Here is a 27,358-nt window from a genome sequence, read left to right as displayed (position 1 = left end):
CCCCAGCAAGTCACTGTGATGACTGCAATTACACACAGCTTTCAACATTACTGCCACTTCTGCAATCCACCAGCCACTGGGTCAAGATGAGATCAAGATCCTTCCGTCCAGAAATCACCTGAGCTTGAAGCAACACCTATTGCCTCTTTTCATACCCTCTGAAGGTGTCTAAGCGCAAGTGAATCGAGGCACTAGAAACAGGGATGCACTCCACAGGTTTGCTGCAGCAATCAGTTAAGATATTACCATGCACAGGTCTCCCAAAAGGAACATCCTGTCCCACAATCCAATTTCCTGCACACGACATGTGAAACCTGGAGTCACGAGGGTGGCAAGTGTGCACACCACACACACACCCTGCTTGATGCACAGGAGTTACAGGTTACAGGAGTTACAGAAGACCAAAATAAGTCTTCTTTTGGTGGGCCACATCTAAACAGAACCTGCATCCCTCAGGGGTGAGGGAGGGGGACTGGGGAAAAAGGACACACATGGATGGTTTTTAGAGTAGAAAAGGTTTACTTGGGGGGGGGGGAGAAGAATCGTTGCCCCAGATTAAAACCCATTTCTGCCCAGCCCACAGGTGTACACATTTGATCCCTGCTGTGTGTACGCAACATTGAGCAGAAATAGCCTAAGATAACCTGGTAACCAGGAGTAGGAGCAGTGGCGTAGCTAGAGGGGGTGCAAAGCACTAAGTTTTGCAGGGAGCCTCACTGTAGTGTGCAAGTGGGCTCCCCCTTTTGAGACATTCCAGGCAGGGGAAGCAAAATGGAGGTGTAGGCCCAGAATGGCTTAAGGGGGGGGCACTTGCATGCCACAGTGAGGATTCCTGCAAAACTTAGTGCCTTGCACCCCCTCTAGCTACACCACTGAGTTAAAAAAAAAAAAGCCAACCAGTGGGGAAGGCAGCAAGAGGGAAGGAAATTTTGCCCAGAGAGGAAATCAGCTGTGCCTTTCAGACACAAAGCAAGGCTTACACTCTCTCCCCCCCCTGGTATTTTTCATTAATCAGATCAGACCGAAGAGCCACGAGATTAAAGTGCACTGCATATGCGGGGGGGGGGGGAAAGCTGGTGAGTGGAAGGAAGCAGAGAGATGGGTTGCAATGGGCACGCATTGGGGAATAAGATGCCATCTGGTGCCAAGAGGCCAGGCGATCTGGAGCCGCCTTTTCCCCCATCAGCAGCTTCGATGTGGGCCAGGACACTCCGTCTCTCCTTCCCCGGTCCTGGAGGGAGGAGACCTGCTTCCCCCCCCACCCCCGGGCGCCCATCAGCCCTGCCGAACTGCGTAGCTGCACAAACAAGAGCCTCGCCACGCACGTCTGATGCAGGCTGGGGTGGGGGGGAGGCTCCAGCAAAGCCAACCAAAAGTTCCCTCGACCCCCCCCCCTTCCTTCCCACACCACCTCCACTTTGCAAGCCTCCCAGGACTGCACACGCACGCAAGGCAAGCGCTACTGTGACTTCCAGAACTGGGCAGAAGAGGTAGTTTTGCTTGCAGTGGCGTAGCTAGAGGGGGGCAAAGCGCTACGTTTTGCAGGGAGCCTCCCCAAGGCGTGCAAGCGGAGCCTCCCCCCTCCCTTTGGAGCCATTCCGGGGGGGGGAGCAAAACGGAGGCGTAAAGGCTCCAAAGGGGAGGCTCCCTGCACAACTTAGCGCTTTGCACTCTGCGGGGAGGCTCCCTGCAAAACTTAGTGCTTTGCCCCCTCTCTAGCTACGCCACTGCAACGTTGCAAGGAAATCCAACAAAGGCCCCTGCCCCGCGGACCCTGCAGAGCGCCCTGGACTACCCCCCTGGTTCAGACTTACCCCCCTCCACTGGTTCTCACGTGCGAGATCCAAGCCCCGCCGTCCCCATGGGGCTGGTCTTCGTTTGGGGTTCTCCTGCGAGAGGAGGAGGAGGCGGCGGCGGCGGCAGCCCGGAGCCGCCCTGCGAAGGCCACCCAGAAAGCAAGCAGGAAGTTTCCCGGCCAGGCGGAGGACGAGGTCCCGTGCAGAGCCGCCTGCCAGCCGGGCTGGGCTTGCGCCCTGCGCGCACACAGGGCACCCTGCGCTGGAAGGTCCCTGCCGGGATCGGGAGCTCTGGGGCTGGCTGGCTGGCTGGCTGAGTCCCTCTCCCGCCACCGACCGCGCGTTGCAGTGTCAGGATTGCAAGTCTCTGAGTCACCGGCTTGAGATCACCCAGCCCGGGCAGCAGGAGGGGGGAGCAGCCTGGCACGGCAGCAGGCGCTTGGCTCGCCTCCTGTGCAAACCCACAGATTGCACAACTCCCCGGGCAGGCGCAGCTCCCGCAAAACACGCACCGGGCTGTGCTGCTGCTGCTGCAAGAGGCGCCCGACCAGCCCTTCCACTTCATCAGCACAACCGCCCCCACCCTGCAGCAGCAGCAACAGCAGCAGGCCCAAGGCACGCCCATTTCCTGTGGCCATATTAGGCCAAGAAGAAAGTTTACTCTTCCCCCCCTTTAAAGCCGCCCTGTGCAACTCAACGCTGCCTCTCCAAATATTTGGCTGGCAGGAGAGCCCCTTGGCTGGCGCCCGCAAAGCAGGCACCCCTCTCTCCAGCCAGCCACAAGGTAAGGGGAGAGCCCAGTGGCATAGCTAGAAGGGGGGCAAAGCACTCAGTTTTGCAGGGAGCCCCACTGCAGCGTGCAAGCTGCCCCTCCCGCCTTCAGAGCCATTCCAAAGATACTTTGTCATTGTACAAAAGTACAACGAAATTTCAATGCGCTCCAAGACACGGACATAAAACATCATATAACGATCATGCAACACATCTAAATCCACCCCACATTCAATACCACATATAGCTGCGGGGAGCGAGGCAGAAGCACTAAGTTTTGCAGGGAGCCTCGCCACCCATTTCCTGTGCAAGTAGCCCCTTCCCTGCGGAGCCATTCCAGGCAGGGGGGAGCAAAACAGAGGTATACACTTCTGTTTTGCTTCCCCCACCCAGAATGGCTCAAAGGGGAGGGACAGGGACAGCTTGCATGCCCCAGTGAGGCTCTCTGCAAAACTTAGTGCTTTGCCCCCCCTGGCTACGCCACTGGAAGAGCCTGATGATCACGTTACTGGAAATGCCACTTTGCCAGGAATGGGGCTGACTTTCTTTCAGAGAGACACTGACTTTGGCCTCCGCTTTTATGGGCTGTGCTGTTTGTCAGACGAATTGAGCCCAAAGAGCAGAAACAAAAGCTCATTAAAACACCCACAACTCATTCTGGGAAGCAGGAAATCAGATGGGCGAGGGGGGTGTAAGAGTGTTCCAGGGACCGTCGCTCTGCACTGCATGCCCACAAGATGGTGGTGTCCTAGTTTGCAGCAGCAGAGTCCTTGGTTGCATGGGAATTGTGCAACCTGACCCCCTCCCTCTTCAAATCAAATCTTTATTGTGGTCACAGACCAGCATTAAATCAATACCAATACAAGACCAAAACAAACAACTTAAAAAACCTAAATAAATTGAATAAATACATTGAATACTTTGTACAGAGCTTATTCCATGCTAGGTGTACAAAGGATTGCAGTCTCAGCCTTGCACAAAATTATGCAAGCAAACGCCATTAGAGCAACTCTAATGGCAGGCAGAGGGGGTGGAGAGAAATTCTCTCATGCACACCAAAAATGTAAGAGGCAAGGTGGGCCAGTGGGTAGAGCGAAAGAGGGTGCTCACATGGAGTATCAGGCCTCCAGGAGCTGGCTGGCCATGACTCATCACTTGTTCTTGTGCAACAGCTTCAGCTCCTTTCTGGACATGAAAGGCAGCTATTGAGAACTTACTGCATTAGAGGGCTTTCAGTTTTGTATTGGAAAGCTGTTTCCCACCAAGTAATCTGCATTTCTCCACCCCCACCCTCCCATGTTCAGCTTGTATTTGCATCTTGCACAGCACACTAGAGATCCCTGCAACAATCTCTGACTAAGAGTGTGAAACCTGCACTGCACAACAAGTGCAAAGGGAAGAACTGGTGCTATAGCAAAACTCAGAAGAAGGAATTGACTCTTCTTCTTCAGGAACCAGTGTGCTGGTTCCTGAAGAAGCAAAAAAAGGCAGCCTCATAGCAGTGCTCGCTCACTTGCTCTCTCATGTACAATCTTGTAGCTGCATTCACCACATTCCTCCTGCCAGAAAGTGCCAAACGCCCAGCACTGAAGCTTGTACTCAGAAGGTTTGGAAATCTACTTGCAAGAAATTATGCAATTGAACAATTCAAGTTTACAGCTACATTGAATTATTGCAGCAAAATCAGGCTAGTTTAGTGAGCTGTGCACCTGCAATGACCATGGTCAAAATGCATCCTGCATTTAGATAGAAGCAGCTGCTTTACAGTGACTTTGAGAATCATCTATCCCAGGGGTGGCAAAACACATTTCATCCAGTGGGCTGAACAGCATTCATGATGCCTACTGAGGGTTGGGAGTGATGTCATCAAGCAGGAAGTGATGTCATCAAGCAGGTCACGACCAGAAATAAGCAGTTGCTTCTCACTTAGGAACTCATTAGCTACAAATGACAGGAAAAAAATGCAAATCTTGATCATATTTTCAAAATATGTAAGAGCCCAATTATCACGCAGGCTACCATTTTAGCAGTGACACCTCAGCACAGCTCAGCAGCTAAGAGCAGCTAGTGTTGGTAGAGTCCAAGGGCCAGATAAGAAGCTTCTGTGGGCTGCATCCAGCCCCAGGGCCTGATGTTTGACACACCTGGTCTACCACAAGGGTGGGCAAAAGATAGACCACAATTCATCAATGAAGCACTGGCCAGTTTCTGGGGCAAAGGGGCAAATTAGTGCCTGTTGATTGCTATGATTCTTGAAAAAAAATTCTTATGAACTTAAGCAGGAATAAGCACTAAGAGATTGCTTGGTGCACATTACATATGCCTAAATTCTTTTGAGATGCTAAGCACACTTGGTAAGTTTAACACACCTCAGGTTTTCTCATTTAAACAATACACATCAGCCCACTACCTGTCATCTAACCCATTACAGTCTGCTCTAGCAGTTGCTTTCCAGGCTGAGGAGTTTCCCAGCCCTGTAACCAGAGATCATCCAACTGGAGATACCAGAGATTGAACACGATGTGAGTCATTGCAGATGCAAAGCATGCACTACAACCTATGGTGCATTTCTTGTGAAATACAGCCCCTGAGTACACTGAACCAGAGTACATGACTCCTGCACAGCCAGTCACAGCCTCAGTTGCTGTAGCTGTCAGTTTCACTCAGTATGATGTCGATTTTACTCCTACTGTTGCCAGATTCATTGGAAATGCTCTCAGTGTAGTCAATTTCAGTCAGGATGCTGTCAGACCCATTATGGAAAGTGCACTCCAATTTGCAAGCTTTCAGACTTTGGGGGGGGGGGGGCAATCCAGGAACAGTATTCCTGCATACTTGGGGCATTTCTGTACATTTTATATCTTTATACCATAAATTTTATGAAAAAACAAGGCAGCCTACAAATTCATAATAAGCATGAAGTAGCATGCAATTCAAAATACATTTTAAAAAATAATCACTAGCTAAAAAGTTTTCCATTAGTTTAACAAATTCTTCATTAACTTTGCACTCTCTTGATTCACATAAAGCAGACAACTTTCAGATTGTAGGGTCAAGCGCTTGAATGCACACCTTCAATGAATGAGAGCCACTATTTACAACCTTCCAGTACAATCACAAATGATAGAAATTTTCTTGGAAGCCACCTAGTCCAACCCCCTAGTGACTAGTCAGTGCAGGTAACAACATATTCTTGGACAGGTGGCCATCCAGCATCTCCTTAAAAACGCCAATGAGGAAGAACTCACAACTGCATGAAGCAAATTGTTTTGGTGCTGGACAGCTCTTACAGTAGAAAATTCTTCCTGGGACCCAGGGTACTTGAAGGCTGTTGGAAATGGTTGTTCAATCAGTTTTGAATGCACCTACCAGTAGTACCATCTTCTAGCCCATGTTTTCATTTTATCCACAAGAATATCATGGGAAGCTTTGTCAAATGTTTTGCTGAAACCTAGGGACTATGTCTATAGCTTTCCCATGGTCTAGATCAGGGGTCTTCAAACCAGATGTGGCCCGCGGTGAGCCTCTATTCAGCCCACAGCAAACCTATGGTCCCCTCCAAGTTTCTGGGCTGGTCATCCAAATGTGACTGGAGCTCTGTTCCAGTCATGTCTGGAGGGTGTTCTGACGGCTGGGGAGGCCACATGCCTCCCCTCCGAATACCTTCTAAAGGCCTAAAAGCATCACATTCTTGTTTTCCTGAAAAACAAAAAGTGACATTTTGGGGCCTTAGGCTTTCTAATGTTTTCTAATGTATTTATTTAAATTTTATATTTAAAAGTTATTTGTCCAGCCCTCAACACCAGGCCAGATATTTGATGTGGTCCTCTGGCCAAAAAGTTTAGAGACCCCTAACTTTTTACTCTGGCATGCTTTGCTCCTGAAAAATCAGTGATGGCTTCTAGAAACCACCCCATTATTTTTAAAGTGCACACAGAAATTCTGCTTAATAACCTGATCCAGGAGCTTTCCGGACATAAGTTCGACCAGTCTATAGTTCCTGGATCTCTCATTTCTAAAGATGCCAATAAGACATTTGCTTATCTCCTAGTTTTGGGCAATTCACCCATTTGGCAGAAAGATTAGACAGAAGTTCCGAGATCACATCTGGATGCTCCTTCAGTACCCCTCCCCACTTGCAGTCCATCTGTTCCAAGAAGTTCAATTTACTGAAAGTAACTAAGTATTTCCTTACCCATCTCTTTCCCTAGCTTGAAGTGTGATGCCCTCACTTCTTCATTAGTGCAACTGTTTGAATACGACTGAAATCCCAAGCATAATTTCCTGTGAGTAAGAACCACTGAACACAAAGGACTTAATTCTGTGTAGACATGCATAGGATTGTTCTGTGGGCCACTTTCCCCTGAAGGCAGATGCAAAACCACAATTGAGCAGCTCTGCTTTATCTCCATCATCTGTTACCACTTCTCCATCTTCATGCAAAAGACCTTCCATTTTCTTAACCTTCCATTCAGACATAAAGAACCCCTTCTGTTGTTTTTGGCATCTATTGTTCACCTCAGTCTGTGCTTTACCCTTCCTGAGATGATCATCTCTGCATGTGCAGGTTATACTTCATATATAGTGCTGTTCCTTCCTTAGCTCTTCCCTCCTTCCATTTGTGCAGGTTGCTCTTGCTTCTCAGAAGAGCTCTTTGAATAGCCACACTGATTTTCTAAGATGACCCCCCCCTTTTCTCCATATGGGACATCTCTGCAATAGTGCCTTCAGGATCTCACTTTTCAAAAAACCCCTATTCCTCTTGGACTATTTCCTCCTTTACCAGTTCTAGTCATGGACTACAGCTCAATTGTCCTCCAAGCCCATTAAAATCAGCTATCTAGAAAGCCAGAGTACGTATCCAATTAGCTTTCTTTTCCCTCAATATCAAGAATTCCAAGATAATGTGGCTGCTTTCATTCAGAGTCCTTGTCACTTTCAATTCCTCAACCAATTTTTCCCTGTTGGCAGACCTTCTTGTTCCTTCCTCCACTTTCTGAAATATAAAAGGGTCTGCAAGGCAAGGAGAGGCAAGAAAGTATTATACTTAGCTGAGTTAAGGCCCAATACTATCTGCGAGATCCACCAGTGTATCTCCATGTATGCTGGTGCAACGACAGCTCCACCAGAGTAGAAGTCTGCCCCGCTGATGGATGCACCATAGACACTGGTGCAACATCAGAAAAATGCCTTGTGAGTCTAGCTTGGATGTAACTTGCAATTCTGTTGGTGGAAAGGCCAAAATAGAAAGGAGATTGTGGCTCAACTCTCAGCATGGAAAGACTTGTGTGTTTGTTTCACATGGTTGCCCTCTTCAAGGGATCTATTTTTCTGCCCCACCCCTGTGGTGGTCAAAAACATTCAGTGTGTGTGACTGTATAGGACAAGGAGACATATCAAAGGGGGTCCCAGCAGGTATTGCCTTTTGTCCCTTCTTTTCTGATGCCACTGTAGTTCCCACAGAAGGTGGAAATGGTCTGACATTCTTGTGTGTGTGGGGAGGGTGTCCTTGGGGCACCTTCACAGAGTTAGCAGAAGCGCCTGTTCCTGTTCTGCTCATTCCCAGTTGCTGGTAGAAGAGAGCACTGGCTATTCATTGGCCCTGCACCTACCCCTGCCCATTGCTCCATTCTGCCTGGTGGCATTTTCTCTGGCTGCTGGCACTGGAGTTGGGTGGATGTGGTGATTGTCTCCTAGGACATAATGACAAGCAGATGTCATACGGACATTATGCTGATCTCAGGATGCTGCTCAGTGGGTGATGGGTTGTGTCAGGGTTTCCACGGATGCTGTCAGCATTGCTGAGCAGGGCTTCGCTTGTATTACTGGGATTGCAACTTGCTTCTGGTTTTGCGATTGCAACCCGGAAGTGAGTTGTGATTGCATTTTTTAAATGTTTTGAGGTGTGGGGAGCCTGCAGCTTCTGCAGGGCTTCCTGCACGCACGCACCAGGAGGCTTCTGCAGACAGGGGTAAATTTTAAAAAGCCCTGTGTCCCATGCCAGTGGCATGATTGTTCGGATCGCATTGTCACCATCCCCTACCCCCAACCCTTAAGGGGAGAGAGGCGGGACTTCTCGGGCTGGTGGGTTGCAACCCCTGGTATATAGATTTTGGAGACCACAGGTAGCACCTCCTAGTAGCCTCCTTCAGGACATTTCTTGTCCCCTCACTAGACTGATTCTTCCTTTGTCTCTTGCCTTCTTGTCCCCAGGGCCTGTCTATATATTTATATGTCACCATCATGTCCTAGTGTGTTCCAGGAAGACAACACACTTCTTGAAAAAGACATGTCTGATCTGAACATGGCTGCCTCTTTCCTCTCAGTAGGAAGTCCCCTATTAACATCAGCACACGTCATCTCCTCGTGGAATGGAGTTTAGGTTCCTCCCGTTCCTGGTAACTGACAATCTTCCTCCCTAGCCTGTGGAGCTTGGGGTGGCAATTTTGTCCAGACAGGCATGAATCATCCTTCAAAGTGAGAGCCTGGTATCAGTTGCTAACCTCCAGTAGCACAGAACTTCTCTGGATTCTCCTGTTCCTTTGCATTACGTGCTTCCATGCACCCACACAATCCACTAGCAGGGATTTCCTCTTCTTTGGCAGACATCCCCCATTCCATCTCCCTTCCTGGAGAGTTCCTTCTGTCTAGTCCAGGAACTTCTTATTCACTCTAATGAGTCTCAGTGTGGACAGGCACACCAAGTCCCATCTTCTCTAGCAGGGAAACTAGCTTGCATTTGCAACAGGGGTAATTCATATTCTCTTCAGGGAAGAAAACAGACATGGCACATTCCCTGCAGGTGACCACTATGCTTCTGTAATTTGTTGCTCATGTGGCTTGGAGCTACAGACACACCAGCAGCAATGTCTGGATTCCCTCACACTCAGCCCTGCTCACACTCCCTTGTATTCTGTTAGCAATCCCTATTTGCAAACTCACAGCTGTGGGTGTGACTCCTGAGATGGCCCAGAGTGAGCTAAAGTGAGCTCCTCCTACCTGTGGAATGTGGCTCCTCCCCCAAGCTGATCACTGTGTCATCAAGGACTCACTTCCGCAGCAACTTCCACCCACCTGGCATTACGTGATCAGTACAAGGAGGCTCAGTACAAAGGATCAGTACAAAAAGCCAGAAGCAGCCCAATCTCACCCCACAAGCCCCCCACAACAACACAGTTAATTCTCACATGCTCACCCCCCCCCCCCCATTTCCACGTGAAACTCCTTGGTTTTCTGTTAGGTCAGCCAGTTCACAAGTTCCATATGTGAGATCATAACTGTGGGTACAACTCCTAAGAGTGCTGGCTCGGAGTCCAGTGCAATGAAACACACATTCCAAGTCAACCCAAAACCCCTGAATAGTTCCTGGATAGGATGCTAAATGCTTGCAGTCCTAGTATACCAAGACCAAGTGCTCAGTGGCAAATGAAAGTATAAGATCCCATATTCCAACTTAAAAGGTTTCAAAGTGTGGAAAACAGCATGCATGCCTTCAGAGAAAACAAAAGCAAGCAACATCGTCAAATTTTTCTGTTCTATTATAATTCATACTATCATTTCTAAAAGTGATATTCTAAAAGAGCCTGCGGGTATAAATTTGTTGGTGTTTTTTTCTCCTTTTTCATTCATATAAGAGTAAAGTCTGAACATATGCAAATAGAGTCTATGGAAAAAGGCTCTTTCAGGAGTTAATCTTTTGAGTAATTACAAGTCCTTTATCACAGAGAAACTCACACTCTCAAAATATATTTTCCTCCTGGTTGTTACATGCACTTGAGTGCAATGTGTGGCTTTTAAAAAAAAAAAAGTGATCTCCATGCACCTGCACAGAGCCAGTTCTGGGAACATTCTAGCACAGGAGTATCAAACAGAAGGCCCTTGGGCCAGATACGGGTCCTGAAAACAATTTCTCCAGCCCCTGTTAGAATTGGGCTCTCCCAGTGTGGTAACTGGGCTCTCTCATTTCTTGAAATTACGAACAAGATTTGCACATTTCTGTCATTTGCAACTAATGAGTTTCTGTGTGAGAAACCAGAAGTGCTTACTTTTAGCCATCATTTGTTTAATGATGTCACTTCATGCTTAATGGTGTCACTTCCAGTCCTTAGCAGCTGCCATGAATGCTATTCAGCCCACTATAAGAAATTAGTTTGACATCCCTGTTCTAGCACTTTACCCAGAGATCTCTGGGGCACTCTCTGTAAGAGAGGAGTTTTGAAAAGGTTGGCATCTTCCTCCTCCAGGTTTTGGGCCACTATGATAGCTGGCAGCTGAGGACAGACAACAGAAAACTGCTTGTAGTAATGTAATATCAAGGTGATTCTGCACTTGCAGATTTCTAGAGAGTGATTAACATGTCTCTTCTCTCTTGATTTGTCAGTCAATTAGGGTAGTGATAGTCCCATGTAGCAACCCATCACCTGCAGAGTTTATTAGTGAGGAAGGGAAAGCAAGAATCAGTTCTGCAACATTTTGCCTTCATTACTATCACTTTCAATTATGCAGTTTTAAAGTTTGATTTAAAAAGCAGAGTACAAAGCACATAGCAGTGGTGTAGCTAGAGGGGGTGCAAAGCACTAAGTTTTGCAGGGAGCTTCAACACAGTGTGCAAGCAGCCCCTCATCCTCCCCCTCCCCTTTGGAGCCATTCTAGGTACACCTGGCGACAAAGGAGAGGAGCCCCTTGCACACTACAGTGAGGCTCCCTGCAAAAATTAGTGCTTTGCGCCCCCTCTAGCTATGCCACTGGCATATAGGCCCTGGTCTGAACAACATTAGTGTTATGGAGATTTGTGCTTTTTGCACATTAACAATCTTTTCCAGGGAAAAGCCCTGGACCTCACAATTAAGCCTGTGAGGTCCCAAGCCCTGGACCTCACCTTACATCACTGGCAGAAGCCTGCAGTCAAAGAACTGGCTAGTGAGTTCAAGTTCATGAACTGTTCTACCTCACTGCCTCTTGACCTTAAAAGCTGCCAGCTAACAATGCTACAGTAAAAGGAGAAATCATAACTGGATAAATCCTTCCATGCCACCCTGAAAGGTTCAGAAGCCATTTCCTGTCAATTCAGACACACCCTATATATGTTACACCACACATCAACCTGAGGTCAAGAAAAACCTGGCATAAGTAGCAAAAACACTAAAGATCTGGAGTTCAGTTAAAAGCCTAACTTTGGCTGCTAGAGTCATCAGGCCATCTTGATATCATTGAAATATCTACAATGAAAAGTCACTACACTTTTCTCTTTGGAGTAGATCACTGTGTCAGTTCCCCAAAATAGACATGTTGAGTAACTAATAATGTCACTAGGCATTAACATCCCTTCTATGTAAGCAACAACATATGACTGGAAAGTAACTCCAATACTACTACTACTTCATCATCATCATTATGTCTCAATAGCAAAGTATTGTTTAAACAAATTCTTTTCAGAAAGGCAACCACCTTTAAGGGGCCACCAGATTTCATTGCTTTCGTCATTTCATGCCAGTGAAATGGCCCTTTATACACTTAGTGGACTACAATCCACTTCATCAGCATTGTTCATACTTTATGCACCTGATGGTTTGTAGTCCATGCAGTTTACGCTACAATAAATGTCTTACTGCCCATTCATATCCCCCACCATTGGTGCTGATGCAGACCATACACTACAGACTGCTAGACCATACACTACATCCAATGGTGGGGGGGGGGGCTGGCAATCAGGGGACCTGCCAGAGGTAAGTAATATTTTTACTTACCTCTGTGTAGGCTTCCTGATGGCCTATAGATCTCATCAGATCCACACCAGCTATATGGCAGGTGTTGTCCAAGGAAAGAAAGGGGGTAGGCCAAAAAATGGTGGATAAGATCCAGCATGTGTTGCCATCAAGATACTCCCCCTCCAGTCCACTCCCAGGCCCCTGCCCTCTCCCCTCCACACCTTGGAATGTCCCCAAACCTTCCCCTCCCCACCAACGACACATAAGCACCTGCAGACCCTTCTCCACACATGCCACACCTCTCTCCATTTGCAGTGGCATCCCAGCAGCACACAGCAGCTCAGATTTCGTGCTACTGTAAAGGATGCCATGCTGCCAGAATACCAGTTCTGGCAGTGCAAGGTCCTAATAGGGTTGAGACCCAAGTCTTTAAGAAGCCACCATGATTTTTATGTCATGTCAAATAATGTTCACATTGTACCTATAGAAGCACTTGACCATTCAAATAGTAATGCAGCCAGAGCAACTGTTGTCCCTACTCATGCCAGCATAGGGTCCCTTTTATCTTTATTTGTTAAACACTGCAAGTCCCTTTAGGACAGGAAACTCTCTTCTCATTTTTTTGCTATGCAACTGCTTTTTCCAACTTGTTGAAAAATGATATATACGCGTAAATATTTCAAAATTTAAAAAAATGGTTTCCTTCCTGAGCTTTCCTTCCTGAGCTAATTTAAAGCTCAGAATACATGATATTGCAATTAATTAACTGGCATTGGCAACTGGGGCCTAGAGAACAGATCGAAGGCAGGTGATCCTGTGATAGCTAAGTAGAGCAGAGACTGAATGATAGAATGTCTGCAAAATCCACATAAGCTGCTCAGAGCCTGCTTCAGATGTTGCTGACAACAGCTGCCAGTACAGTCAATTATTAGGGACTAACTATACATTACATGCATATGCTTATATAGGATCCCCAATGCTTTTTTTAAATAAGAAAAAAAGTGCTTCAGAGGGGAATTTAAGCTCCCCCAGGGTGGTTTTTCCACTCTAGCCATTTTCCTGCTTCCATTTCTTTGCTCCAAATAACACAAGCATAGCAGATCTCCCACTCCTCAAGGTTCCATCTACATCCATCCTTCTGCCCCATAAGGGAAACAGACATGTGGGCAAGGACTAGAATCTGCAGCACAAAGATGGCAGGCAGGGAATGGATCAAGCACCCCCTTCACACACACACACCCAGAAGGGACCTCATTTTAAAACACTGGAGTACTTGCATGCATTTACAACTAACATGCAGTGAAGCCCTTTGTTGGCAGCTCTTGCTTGTAAAGTCCAAACAGGCTGTTGATATGCAACGTTTTTATGCAAGATCCTTTTGGGGCATTATCATCAATCACCACCACAGAAAGAGGCTGCCCAAGCAGCTGGCAACCTTCATTTTCAATGTCCAAGCTGCATGGATAATTAAGAAAAAAATTTAAGAGGCTTTTACATTCAGCAAATATTATGCCTTGCAACCAAAGCAGTTATTGCACTTGGAATCTTCCATGCCCTCTGCTCCCTATTGCAGTTCCAAAACCCCACCCCAAGCCACTAGTGGGGGTTGGAAATGGCACCAGATGGGGTAAGGGGAGCTACAGAGGAAGGGGGAATCTCTGGAAACTAGGCAGAGATACCTTCTAGGAGCAAGCTCCACCTGCAGAAGTTGGGCTCCCCAACAGTTAAGAGGTGGTCTTCAGAAGGCTCAGATGACAGGGAAGAACCATTGCCAGTCAAGATATATGTGCAAAATGCCCAGTCAAAATATAATTGTTATACATAGATTGTCAGAGCAGGTCTCCTATGGCCTTTATGTGGTGATAATATTTGTATCTCATCCAGCTTTTGGCTAGTGCAATTAATACAATTACTGATGTGTCGCAAGGGTTTTTGGTTGTTTTTAAATCATTCAGATTTTGCAGGATGATTTAAATTCTATTTGGGATATCTTATGTGAAGCATATAAAAACTCCTTAGGGCAGGAAAGTAGAATTTACATTGAATAAATGCTGTACCAAAAGTGATGGAATGACTTGGAAAAGGAGGCGAGAACACTTCTTGCTTTTTCAATTGTTTGCTTTTTTTAATTACTTGAAAACCACAGCACAGCGGAACTCTCAAATGAGATTATGTCATGTTATAATCCAATGCATGTTAATGTTATAAGGCAATGTTATAATGACAGCAACTGTTACCCTGCACATGCTCGATCTCTTCTGATCTCGGAAGCTAAGCAGGGTCAGGCCTGGTTAGTACTTGGATGGGAGACTGCCTGGGAATACCGGGTGCTGTCCATAGTCTTTCGAGACTGAAGGTTGCCAACCAATGTTATAATGCAATGTTAATAATCCACTAACAACTGGACTTTGAAATTCATACAGGTTGGTAATAAACTGACTTCATTCACCTCCTATCTGAAGGAGGCCACAGATTTTCAAACTGGTTCAAAGCACAATACTGATACAGGCAGCCAGCCCCACTTGTTGCACAAGTGGAATTCTTTGAGAATCAAAGATCTGAAAAATCTCAGTCTGCAAGTCCAACAAGGCAGGCAATAATACAGTCGGGTGCATTTCATGCTATGCTTCTAAAATTGTCCTGTGGCATCCAGTCCTAAAACCATCCAGTTCTCAGAACAAAAACACACACCAATATATCACTGTTGCTCAAGTCCTGCAGTTTAGTTACACATCAGCACATGGGAGATGTTCAGCCAATCTGCTGCATAGCCTGAATCACATGGGTCACTTGCAGGTCAGGTCTTACAGCCACCTGCAGAAGAGTGCCAGTGCAAATATGCAGCTGTACATTCTGAACTGGAACTCATTTAGGGTGCATTCACACCTCCCTTTCCAAACATTATTAACTTCAGCACACTAACCTCTCATCAGGTTCTTTTTCATCTGCTCTCATGCAAAGAAGAAAACTAGTGGTTATTCCACACACATTACAACTAAAATAAGAGAAATTACATGTGTATGTAACACATACCTGTGTTATATATGTGTTATATATAAATGAGTCCCATGCATGCAACAATCCCTGCCCTTTTCAAAACTGAAAAGCACTCTTGAGAGATTGTAGTTTTTAACAGAGGCATGGCAGGAAGAGAGATGTACATTTACCCTAATGAATATCCATCTGGAATTCTACAGCAAGAGAAGCTGCTGGATGGAACATTGACAATGCCATCCTAAGCACTGGCTCCACTGGTGCAGCAGCCACTGCACTGGCCTAGAGTGTCGCAAATGTGCTGTAAAACATGTTTGTGACTATTCAGGAGTCAGCAGTGTAAGTGGGAAAGCTCGAGTTGGCCCGCTGGCATTGTATTCAGACCCATGGCTAGCAGTGGAGGTAAGAAAAGCACCAAGTGGCACAGGGGCTTGGGGCAGAGGCAGGGAGGGGGCATTTCAGGGCAAGGGTGAACAGAGTGGGGGCAAATTAGGTCCGAGAGGGGAGAAGAATTGGCAGAGAAGGCCTCCACCATATCCCATCTCCCCCCTGAACCCAAATGACCTATATGAGGCCGTTCAGATTTGCGCCAGCAACTTAGCTGGTGCAGATCTGAGTCACCCCATTGGGCAGGCTGGCATATTACTCTGGGTAAGGGGAAAAATATCCCCTTACCCCAAGGTGACCTCCAGACTGCTCCTTACCTGCATGGGATAGAGCAGTGATTTTCAACCTTTTTCGTCTCACGGCACACTGACAAGGTACTAAAATTGTCAAGGCACACCATCGGTTTTTTGACAATTGACAAGGCACACCAGGTTGTTGGTGGGGAGCTCATGTCCCCATTGGCCCTATTAACAAACGACCCTCCCCCAAACTCTCATGGCACACCTGCAGACCGTTCGCGGCACACCAGTGTGCCATGGCACAGTGGCTGAAAATGGCTGGGATAGAGTGTAGGCTGTGTGGCCTGTCTGCGCCAGCACAGGTTATGATTGGGCTGCCCATGAAAGAACTTGCGCAGAAAGGGTTAAGCCGCGTGCATGAGCCCATACACCCCACCCTTCTGTTCAAAATCAGTCTTCCAAGGCTGATTTTCATTAAAAATATAAGTCAGAGTTTTGTTATATACATTTGATCTTGCGTGATGAGAGAACGCTATCAAGGAAATAGTGGTGTTCAATCCAGAAACGTCCAGATAGTTTCTACCATGTGTCCAAGGGAAAATAGGGTACTAAGGGTAAACTACTTCTGGATCTTATAGAATTATTTTAACTACTGCAAGTTTCATGCCAATTCAACAGAAGCATATCAACAAAAAGGCACAACAAACAGTGGCTCCGTCTATACACAATGGGTGCAATTGCAGCATACATCCATAAATTGCAGCAATACATTACTTAATTCAAGATAAAATAGTTAGTTCCCTTCCCGCATGCAGAAGGCTAGTTCCACATGTTTCAAACCCCTAGCAGGATTGGGGCCAAGATATAATTACTTCTAAAGTAATGAAATGAATCAGGGCCCAATCCTATCCAAACTTCCAGTGCAATTTCAATGCAGCCCTAAAGTAAGGCAACAAATGTTCCCATACCTTGTGGAGACCTCTGTGGCTGCCTCCCCACCACACGATGCAGTGCATGCCCCATTGGCACGGCTGCAATGGCACTAGAAAATTGGATAGGATTGGGCCCTTAATGAGCTATAAATGAAGCATCCATAGTCAATATCCAAAATTACTTCTTTTTTCAATCTGTATTGCAATTTATTTTAATACAATTCTAACTCAAGGCTCAGAAACACTGATTAGAAATGAAGTTACACACTATCTTAGGGAAATGCACATTTTACAAGCATTACAATTAGCCATTTAGCCGCTCAGTAAGAGAAAATATGGGGTTTGAACAAATAAATTGCCAAACTCCATTCACTCAAGCTACCCACAAGCAGGCAGAAAACTGAAAGCATCGTTTTTGTGGACTGATAAATTCCTGCAATAAAATTCCGAAGCACTTGTACTGAAAAAATTCAGGGAAAGCCCAATAAGGACCCAATCCAAACGGGCCACAGTACCAGCGCCAGCTCTGGGTGTAACAAACATGCTGTAAAGCATGTTTCCAGCCTCCAACAAGTAAGGAGCGCCAGTTGGCACTGGGCCCAGCGCCGCACAGATGCCACCCAGAGCAAGGAAAGAGCTCTGGTGGCAATAAGGGGTGGGGGGAGAGGTTTTCCAGGGCAGCGGAAGGAACTGGCTCAGGATGGGGGGGGTGGAGACTGTGGCCGGTTTTGCTGCCATATCCTATCCTCCCTCCTGACCCAGGCAGCCCGAAACAGGTCTCCCCAGCTCTGCACCTGCTCAAACACAGGGGAAGAGCCAAGGAGACCCATTGCCAGTGGCTGCCATCTACCCATGGTAAGGAAACAAACACTCCCTTCCTCTGAGGAGACCTCCGGTATTGTCCTAGCACCCAAAGATAGTTGCCATTTTGGCACCACTGGATCCATGGCACTGGGGACCATAGGATTGGGCTGCCCAATAGCTGCAGTGCAAAAAATAATATTCAAATTTCACTTCTTAACTTTTCTTCGGAATATTTATTCAATCTGAAACAAGTTTAATTTAGCTATTTATGCAAGTATAATTTACAGTGACTTATGAAGCATATACTGGTCTATACAAGAACTGCACAGAGGGAGGGTAATGGAACTCATGGAGGTGGACAGGTACCCATCTAGTCACTGAGCAGACCTGGCATAGCTTCAGCAAGGTGACTGTATCATATGCTGTCATTCCATGCTCTGCATACATTTTGTATAAATAGGTAATAGATTCCCCCCCCCCTTTTTAACCCATTTCTGTAGTCATTTAGTTGGTACTGAAAGACTGAAAAACTGCTTAAACCTAAACCTGGTTTTATTGCATTTGCAAGTCAAATTGGAGTTTTTTCCCTTTTACTCACAGTGTAGTACAGTACATTAAACTGAGAGAAAGTGACTGCCCTAAGTTTACTAGGTTCTTTAAATCAAAAGAAAAGAAAAATAATTGCTATAATTCCAGCTCTTCAAAAGGGAAAAAAATGTCTCAACTCACCAGAAACAATATTCTCATGAGTCTGGGTAGAATTCAGTATCAATTCATGCAGTTTTGCTAGGTGAGAGGGTCTTTATACTACCCACTCTTTGAATTAGGACTTCAAACATATGGATAGATTCCCAGGCCAAATACACGGACAGCTTTAAAGGTTCGTTTAAGATGCATTCTCCGGATAGGCCCCAATATTAGCTCACCTTGACAACAGGCATTTTAAAAGACATCACAGTACACTGACATACCCCTCCCCCCTTTTTAACCAGCAAGCATAAATGGGTCATCGTGTACTGATGTTGACAGGTATTTGGGTCAGTGCCCTCAGCTTCAACTGCACCTGCTTAGTGATACACTCAGGCAGTGGCAACGTGTAAAGCAATTCCCAAACTCACTTGTAGCAACAACAACAACAACAACAACAACAAATGAACAGCTATATAGTGTGGCTGAATGAGAAGTTTAAAACTTGCACTTACTAGAACAGAAAACCATTAGCCTTCTTTTATTAAGAATGGATTCAGTTTCTGGTCTGATCTCAAGTCTGCAATATTTTTTCATGGCAAGAGTGCTAATGTCTCACAGCCTGTCAGAGCCTGCCCATCCATGAAGGAAATGATGTGGCTTACACCAAGGGGAGCAGCCGATTTGAGGTACCCTTCACAAGTCTGCCACTGCTTTCCTCCAGCCTACCATTGATGGAACCACTTTGATCCACATCCCACTCACATAATCCACTTCCTTACCTTGCTTCTTCCTTGTATGGTTCTTTTTCCAACAACAGGAAGTACCATGTAAAGGCAGTGCTGGAGCCCAGGTCTACCCACCTGGGCTCTGGAGTTAAGGCAGTGTTCATGCCCCCTTCCCCCCCCCCCCCCCGGAAAAACACAAACACAGGATCCACTCCTGGCATCAAATCCAGGTGGGCCTTCCCCACAGCCTTATGCACACGACTGTGAATACAATTTTGCCAGAGACAGTTGAATTGCTTTACATGCCGGAGAGACAATAATGAGGTAGAAGTGAACTGAAAACAAGTCCACCACTCCAGCAAGGTGAGAGGTTCAAAACTCAGCATTTTTATCCTCAAATATATCACCATGCACGCAGCAGCAGGTTTGCTGTGTTTAGAAACTGTAAAGCCGTAACACACACAACCAATACTAGTAGGCCAGCTCTGTCCTTTACACCGTCACCAGCTGGCCCACCGTTGTTCTCCTTACCTAGAGACATCCTTACAGCTAGAATCAGCAAGCAGTGAAGAGAGACAGAAAGAAAGCCTGCCCAGGCTTTCATGAGACAGATTGAAAGCCACATCCAAAGCAGTGAACTGAGATCACAGTTGAGGGGCATCAAATTTGGGTATGTTTTGTCCAAAGCACACTTTCTCCTGTACCACAATGCCTCCATCACGTCAGCCATATGCTCTCTCACAGCACAATCCTATACCTGCCTTCCACCAGCGCAGCAGCTGCTGCGCTAACCTAGAGTGTCACAAGCATGCCAAAAAGCAAACAGCAAAAACGCCAGTGGAAAGGCTTGCGCTGGCCTGGTGGTGCTGCATCCCCACCAAAGGCCAGTGGCAGAGGCAAGTACTTCACTGAGGGGCAGGAGAGGGTGGTGGAACAGAGGCAAGCAGGGGTGTTTTGGGGTGGGGGGAGGACAGTTCAGGCCTGGGAGGGGGCAGGGATGACAGAGCACACCTCCAACATACGGAGGCCTTTCTGCACTAGACGGGCACGGAAGCACTAGACAGGGACGCTTGGATTTGCACCAGCAATTTAGCTGGTGCAGATCCGAGTAGCCCCATAGGGCAGGCTGGAGCATTACATGGGGTAAGTGGAAAACTATCCCCATTACTTAGAGTACACCTCCATCCTGCTCCTGGATACAGTGGAGGCCACTTGGCCCAGCTGCACAAGCGCTAAATAGGATTGGGCTGTCCAACAGTAGATTCAAGGAGGTGCCTTCTACTACTGGTATCTGCATGCAGGAGGAAGGGGGTAGCAGGTTTCCCTAATTCCCATATGCATTTCCTGCAGTTAAGAACTTACTCCTGAAGGAGAGGCTCCACCCTTATGGAGAACTCTGAACCTCAACTAGCTATGACTGTACCAGTAGCAGCAAGAAGTGGAAGGGGAGGAGCCTGGCCTCTGGCTGTGCACTAGACAGGCTACTCAGCTTCTTCCTACTGCCCTCTGCCACAGAGAAAACAGTCACCTGTGAATGACCCAGGAAAGTCAGCAAAAAGGATGTGGCCAAAAGTTCCAGAATAACAACCTTTTAAAATTTGAGCAAGCCCCAAAATATATCCTCACCCAGGTTATTATCCCATTTAACCACAATGTACCTGTCTTTTAAGGGAAGGCTATGAAGGCAAGAAGCACTGACGAGGCAATCTGATCTTCAAACCACTACACTGGTGCAAGGATGCAATATTGAGCAAGTTATTTATAGAACTAAAATCAATCAGAGTTTGGTATTTGGCTCTTCTTGTTTATGCCTCCAACATAAATTTAAGCCTCCATATATGCTAACATGTCTTCGTAAAGGTATACAAGATTGTCCAAGAAACTTTCTTTAAAGAAAGTTGACCTTATACAAACTGGACCTTACACAAACTGACTGAAAAGTGAGTGATCCTGAATTTCACTTGAAATTCCTTTCCTTTTTTTTAAAATGAAGACAGTATTTAAGGTAAACATCATAAATACCCAGTCTTGCCCCACTTCACTGACTTAAAACACACACATTTGTTCATCTTCATGCATGTGGAACCAGAGGACATATCTAAAATATGCAGGCTCTCATAAATATCTCCGCAATGCAACAACTGTGGCTGTATCTAACTGTTGGGTGGGGAGAGGGCACTCCCACAGCTATAGTGCATTACTCAGCAAACACCGTTCTCCCAGCCTAGTTTTAAAAGCCTGCCAAAAATTTGCAGGAGTAGGAAGATGTTGCTAAAGCAGTGGTTAAGTTCTGTAAGAAAAAGAAAAGACTGGGGCTTAAGCCTGCCTGGAAATGACAATCTCTGACTCTGAGGATCTGCCCCATAACCCCAAATATGAGGGATCTGGCAGTACTTACTCAGCAGTGATGAAAAGCAACTCTGCATATGCAACAGCAAACAAAAACCTTTAGATTATTTGTTAACTGGGATAAACATTTTAGTCCTTTCTCAATATGCAATATGCTATATGGCCTATGGAATGAATCAGCAGAGTGCCATTCAAATAGCTGGCGTGTTCCTAGGCCCCTTCCCCAGAGCCAGTACAAGGCAACAGGTGGTTCAGGCAGCTACCCAGGTATCTGAACTCATGCTGGACTGCACTGGAAAATTCTGAAGTCATGAGCACAACACTTCTGAGAAGCTTGGGATAACACCGCGAAAGAAAGGACAGCACTAGTATGTGTGCTTCCCATGCCACAATTTTCCCCACTGCATCTTCTCTCAGTCCATTCATGAATGGAAGAGACAAAACTTTTGAGGAAGGGGCACAATTCTCCTCCTCTCCAGCAAAATGCAAGATACAGAACGAGGGCATCAGAATTAATAAGTAAGAATGAAAGCCAACAATATAACTGGAGCCTGCCCTGTCTCTCAAAACCTTCATTCATTTCCTTCATTCCACGGCCCCCAAAGCTCTTTGCTTGCCTGTAAAGAAGTGCCACTGATATGGGGGAGACGTACCCACAGATCCTATATCCTGATACACTTATTCACCATGGAACAGGTCTGTGGGGCCCTGCTCTTGCCTCTGGAGGGTCCTCTGAGGTCAGCAGAGGCCACGGACATCTATCTGCAGCCTCTGCCAGGCTCAAACTAGGCCTTAAGGTAAAAACAAAACAAAACACTCAAGGCTTCCCTGAGCCCCCTAATGCCTTATAAGGCTTTAAAAACATCACTTCCAGTTTCTCCGTGTAACCAGAAGTTGTGTTTTTTTACCTTAACTCCTTTCTGCCCACCCCACAGGTGTACACATTTGATTCCTGTTGCATATATGCAACATTGTGCAGAAATGGCTTAAGGCTCAGTCTGAGCCCAGCAGAGAACCCTCCAGAGGAGAGGGGAGCAGAGCTCTGGAGGTTGGGAGGCTCCGGAGAGTGGTGGGGGGAAGGTATTCAATCATATTTGCAGTTCTGGAACAGAACCCCTGTGGATATGGGGCCATGCTGGTACAGTAGATACCTAGCTGCATTTGTTTCTGGTAGGTAAGAGGGTGTAAACCTATAAGTCTTACTGCACACAACTGGCTTACTTCTGAGTAAGGTAAATAACATCATTTTCAAACACCTCTATAGATACCTCACTTCACTCCAGGTGCATACAGGCCAATTGCTGCTGTGTGGCAGTTTCTGCATAGTAAGGTCTCCAGCATTTTTGAGCTGGCCCTCTTTAGCTGCTCCCTTAACAGTAGTGCAGTTTGTCCCATTTTATAGTTTTATCTGTATTTTATAGTTTATGTATTATCTTTTATGTACTTTTATTGTCATTATCCATCTTGGGTGCCCTCCAGGGAGAAGGGCAGGACACAAATCAAATGAATAAAAAAAGCTATGCATAATAATGAATGAATGAAAAAAATGCATAAATAAATAAATTAATTAATTTAGCAAGTGATAAGGTTTGGCTCCATGCTTGCTGATTTCTGTTAAAGATGTAAAGAAAGCTGGGCAGGATTTTTTTTTTTCTCCTAGTCACTTGGCAACCCTTCTGCACAGGCTGGTTTGTCATGCTTGGTAAATGTACTAAGCTAAACAGAAATGCCTAGAAGAATTGCCACACTTCTACCAACCCACTCCCAAGTGCGACAGTGGCACACTGACCACAGGCTTCTGTACATAGCAAGCTGCTCCCCTCATAAACCACTTGGCATACAGAGGAAGCTGCTTTCCAGGGCAATTGAAAGCAGCATTCTACCGCAAAGGGGATTGGTGGCTTGGGTTTTCATCCACCTTTAGGACATCTTTCACCCATTAGGACAGCAGCATACATCCAAAGTGTATGTACTGCCAAAAATAATATCAATTAAAATTGTATTTATAGTACGTTTCAAAGTTTCAGAACAATTCACATTCATTATTTTAAGAGCACAGTTCTTCGCATATCTACTCAGAAGTAATTCCCATTAAGTTCAATGGAACTTACTCCCAGGTAAGTGTACATAGGATTGCAGCCTTAATAACTTTCACAACAGCCCTGCAGTAGTATAACTTTTTTTTTTTACAAACAGCCCTTTAGGGTAGGCCTGTGTTAGTCCCATACCTTTAGCACAGATAGGAGCGGAAACAGCTGAATATAACATACCTCCATGTGTGAACATGTGAAGTTGCTCTTATACCTTGTTGTTGTTGTTGGCAACCTTCAGTCTCGAAAGACTATGGTATCGCGCTCTGAAAGGTGGTTCTGGAACAGCGTCTAGTGTGGCTGAAAAGGCCGAATATATACCAAGTCCATATATTAGTCCATTTATGTCAGTATCATCCTACCCTGACTGGCAGTGGCTCTCAAAGATTCAGGGTGGGATTTTACCCAGACATACCTCAAGATTTAGGACCATCTCCACTCAAAGCATGTGCTCTGCCACTACCAGGCTCCATCCCACAATATCATATTCTTCCTTGTTTACACAGGCAAACAAAACTAAGACCACAGTACAAAAGGCATGTTATTGACTTACAGTCCTGCCCCTTTCTACCTCACTCCCACACCTTGTCTTGCCCTTCCTATTTTATTCCTGAAGGCTATGCAGGCTCCATTAAAAACACTTACATCCACAACACAAGCCTATACATGCTCTCTCCAAAGAGAAGTCCTACTGAGGGAGCAGTCCTAACCCCTTTATGTCAGTGCTTTCCAGCACTGACATAAGGGCAATGCAGCTCTGAGGTAAGGGAACAAATATTCCCTTGCTTTGAGGAGGACTCTGTGAGTGACACCCAACTGCAGGATGCAGCATACGTCCCATTGGCACTGACATAAGGGGTTAGGATTGCACCCTGACTTTAATAGGCCTTTTCTCCAAGAACATGCAGACAGGGTTCCAGCCTCAGTTTTTCATTTACGCAAATGTTTTTATGTGCTCTACTATGAAGGCCATCTGCAATTTCAAAGTGTTTCTGATTTTAGTGAGCTTTTCTAAGTATATCACTTTCTTGCAATGTCCTTTTTCATCACCGTTTACAACCTCAAAATCATGTCCTCCTCCACTTTATTTTTTTAATTCAAACTTATCTGGGAAGATTCCAAAAGGAGGATCGTACACTTGAGATCAAGTGGGAAACTCGGTCACTTCACTTGGAGCAAATTCTCCATTTGGTATGTGCGCTGCAAAACTGTGTTTTCCTTTTCCAGCCAAGAGTGGCTTGTGTGCAATCCCCTGTGCATTCAAAGTCATCCTGGGCAATCATCCCATATCAAAAAGGACAAAAATACAGTACAGTATATGCATGGATTTTGCAAGCTCCTAATGCTTTTCACATGCTGCAAACCAAGGGAGCAACAATCTTTACTCAAATCCCAGCTCAGACCCAGCTGAAGTTTGTGACCAAGTTACAAAGTGTGAAGTTTGTGACCAAGTTAAGGCATTAAGAGGCTTTCAAAGGGAAGTTCACATGCTCTTACAGTATTTTTCCACATGTAAGGTTTATTTACAGCTTCACTTGGCCTATAATGTGAATGAAAAAAAGGCCCTTGTGAAAATATCCATTCGATTTCTGTACATTCCATTCACATTAACATAATTGTGCATGGCTCACATTGTGCAAGCCATATGATGAAGAAGCTGTTCAAATGGGTTCAGACATCAGAATGTTGCATTCCAATCAGTGGCATAGCTAGAGGGGGTGCAAAGCACTAAGTTTTGCAGGTACCTGAACATGCCTTGCAAGTAGCCCCTGCATCTCAGAGCCATTCCAGGTGGTGGGAGCAAAACGGAGGAGTATGAATGGCTCCAAAGGGGAGGGGGAGGGGCTGCATGCACAACACATTCAGGCACCTGTAAAACTTAGTGCTCTGCACCCCCTCTAGCTACACCACTGATTCCAATTGAGTTTTCCTTTTTGCTGGGTAACAATTTTTAAAGAGAAACAGCATAAGAACATAAAAGCCCAGCTGGATCAGGTCAAAGGCCCATCCAGTTCCCTGTGTCTCACAGTGGCCTACCAGACACCTCAGGGAGCACACAAGACCACAAGAGACCTGCATCTTGGTGCCACTCCCTGTACCTGGCATTCTGAGGTGGCCTACTTCTTAAAATCGGGAGCTTGCACATACCCATCACGGCTAGTAACCTGTGATGGACTTTTCCTCCAGAAATTTGTCCAATCCCCACTTAAAGGCATCCAGGCCAGATGCCATCACCACATCCTGTGGCAAGGAGTTCCACAGACTAATTACACGCTGGGAAAAGAAATATTTTCTTTTGTCAGTCCTAACTCTAGCAACAAGCAAGGATTCAGTACCAAAAAAAGACACAAAAACAACAGATCTGTCACGCATGCGTAGCTTACAAAGGTTTAATAAAAAAGAAAAAAGGCTTCACCCAGTCGGATCAGAAGATCTGCGAGTGTTATGTAAGGCACATTCACATATGTACGTGGGTGTTTGGACAGCTTTATCCATAAACCACCAAAGAACCCGGTCTTCTACAGCCCAGAACATCTGCCTGGAGCCATGTCACAAGTTTTTGTCCAAAGCATTTTTTTTGGTGGCGAAGCTTGGGGGAAGCCCATTTATTTAGGCTGCAGTCCTATCCACACTTACCTGGGAGTAAGCCCCATCGACTATAATGGGACTGACTTTTCAGTAGATATGCACAGGATGACGCTCTAAAATCCCAAAAGGGGTCTCTGATCTTTACAAACCGAGGAGGCGGCAAGGCAAGGCCCCTCCTTCCTAGGAGTGCGTCGTCCCACAGTTGCAAGAGAGTCCCCGTGACTCCCCCACTCCCCCGGTCAACAAAGCAACGAGTAGCAAAGGATCTCGTCTTCAGAATACATTTTAACCACTGGAGGGGGGAGGAGGAAGCAGCGAAGGCGGGCGATCCCAGACCAAATGCACCCTAAGCCCAAGAGGGGCGCCTGCAGTTCTAAGCAACAAGACTGGAGGGGGAGCAGGAGACCCCCCAGCTGGCGGCGCTGTTTTTCCATAAGGCTGAGCTAGTGGCGTCGCTGGAGGGGGAAGTACTAAGTTTTGCAGGGAGCCTCCCCGCAGCGTGCAAGCGGCCCCTTTCCCTCCCTTTCGGAGCCATTCTGGGCGGCGGGAACAAAACGGAGGCGTGCGCTCCGAAAGAGAGGGGAAGGGGTCGCTTGCAGGCTGCGGGGAGGCTCCCTACAAAACTTAGTGCTTTGCCCCCCCTCTAGCTACGCCACTGCGCTGAACTTCACCGCCCTTCCCAAGTGCGCAGCCGGCTGCTGCTGCTGTCACTTCTTCTCCCCCCTGCCCCGAGCCCCCTGCCCGCCCATCGGAGCGCTTCCAGCCCAGCAGCTGCTGAGCTCCCTCCTCGCCCGCGACCCGTCCGCGGACCGCCCCGCTCGGCCAACTTGCAAGAGGGGAATCCCCCGGCTGGACGCGGCGCCCACGCGAGCCTCCCACCCCGCGCGGCTCACCCGCAGCCCGGAGCAGCCCCGCTCAGGCGCCCGCGAGGAAGAAGAGGGCAAACCCGCCGCCCCGGGCTCCACTCGGAGGCTGGTGCTGGGATTGTGGGATAGGCGTCACTTCCTAGCAGGGTGCACAGCAGCAGGGAGAGGGCTGGAGTCGAGCCCTCGCCAACTCGGCTCCTCCTCCTCTTCCTCCTGGTTGTTTCTGCTCCTGATTCAGCAGCAGCCTGGGGAACTCCCATCCACTCTCTCCTACTCCCATTTCCTGCCTGCGGTGTGAGCGATGGAGAACGGGCTCTCTCTGACCTTCCTCTGGACTAGCAACTTGGTTTCCAACCCAAGATTTCAAAAAAGGCAGAGAGCTTTTTGAGAGCCCAATCCTAAGCATGTCTACTCAGAAG

General features: G+C 46.7%; 1 protein-coding gene and 1 pseudogene across 2 annotated transcripts in view; one reads left to right on the top strand and one right to left on the bottom strand.

Moving 5' to 3' along the window:
• The window catches only part of MIDEAS (mitotic deacetylase associated SANT domain protein), a 78,441-nt gene extending 51,391 nt beyond the window's left edge, over positions 1 to 27,050 (bottom strand). Inside the window, exon 1 of one of the 2 annotated variants that reach the window (XM_066631459.1) lies at positions 26,967 to 27,050. The gene's annotated coding sequence lies outside the window, so the exon portion shown is untranslated. Of the gene's footprint in view, positions 1 to 1,814; positions 2,139 to 26,966 lie in introns of those variants that run through there. The other variant, XM_066631460.1, reaches the window with a different exon arrangement.
• LOC136638259 (5S ribosomal RNA) lies at positions 14,494 to 14,613 on the top strand (annotated as a pseudogene).
• Positions 27,051 to 27,358: the final 308 nt, after the last annotated feature.

This window comes from Tiliqua scincoides, chromosome 1 (assembly GCF_035046505.1).
Source record: "Tiliqua scincoides isolate rTilSci1 chromosome 1, rTilSci1.hap2, whole genome shotgun sequence".
NCBI classification, from domain to species: domain Eukaryota; kingdom Metazoa; phylum Chordata; class Lepidosauria; order Squamata; family Scincidae; genus Tiliqua; species Tiliqua scincoides.
This window is presented reverse-complemented; position numbering and strand designations above follow the sequence as displayed.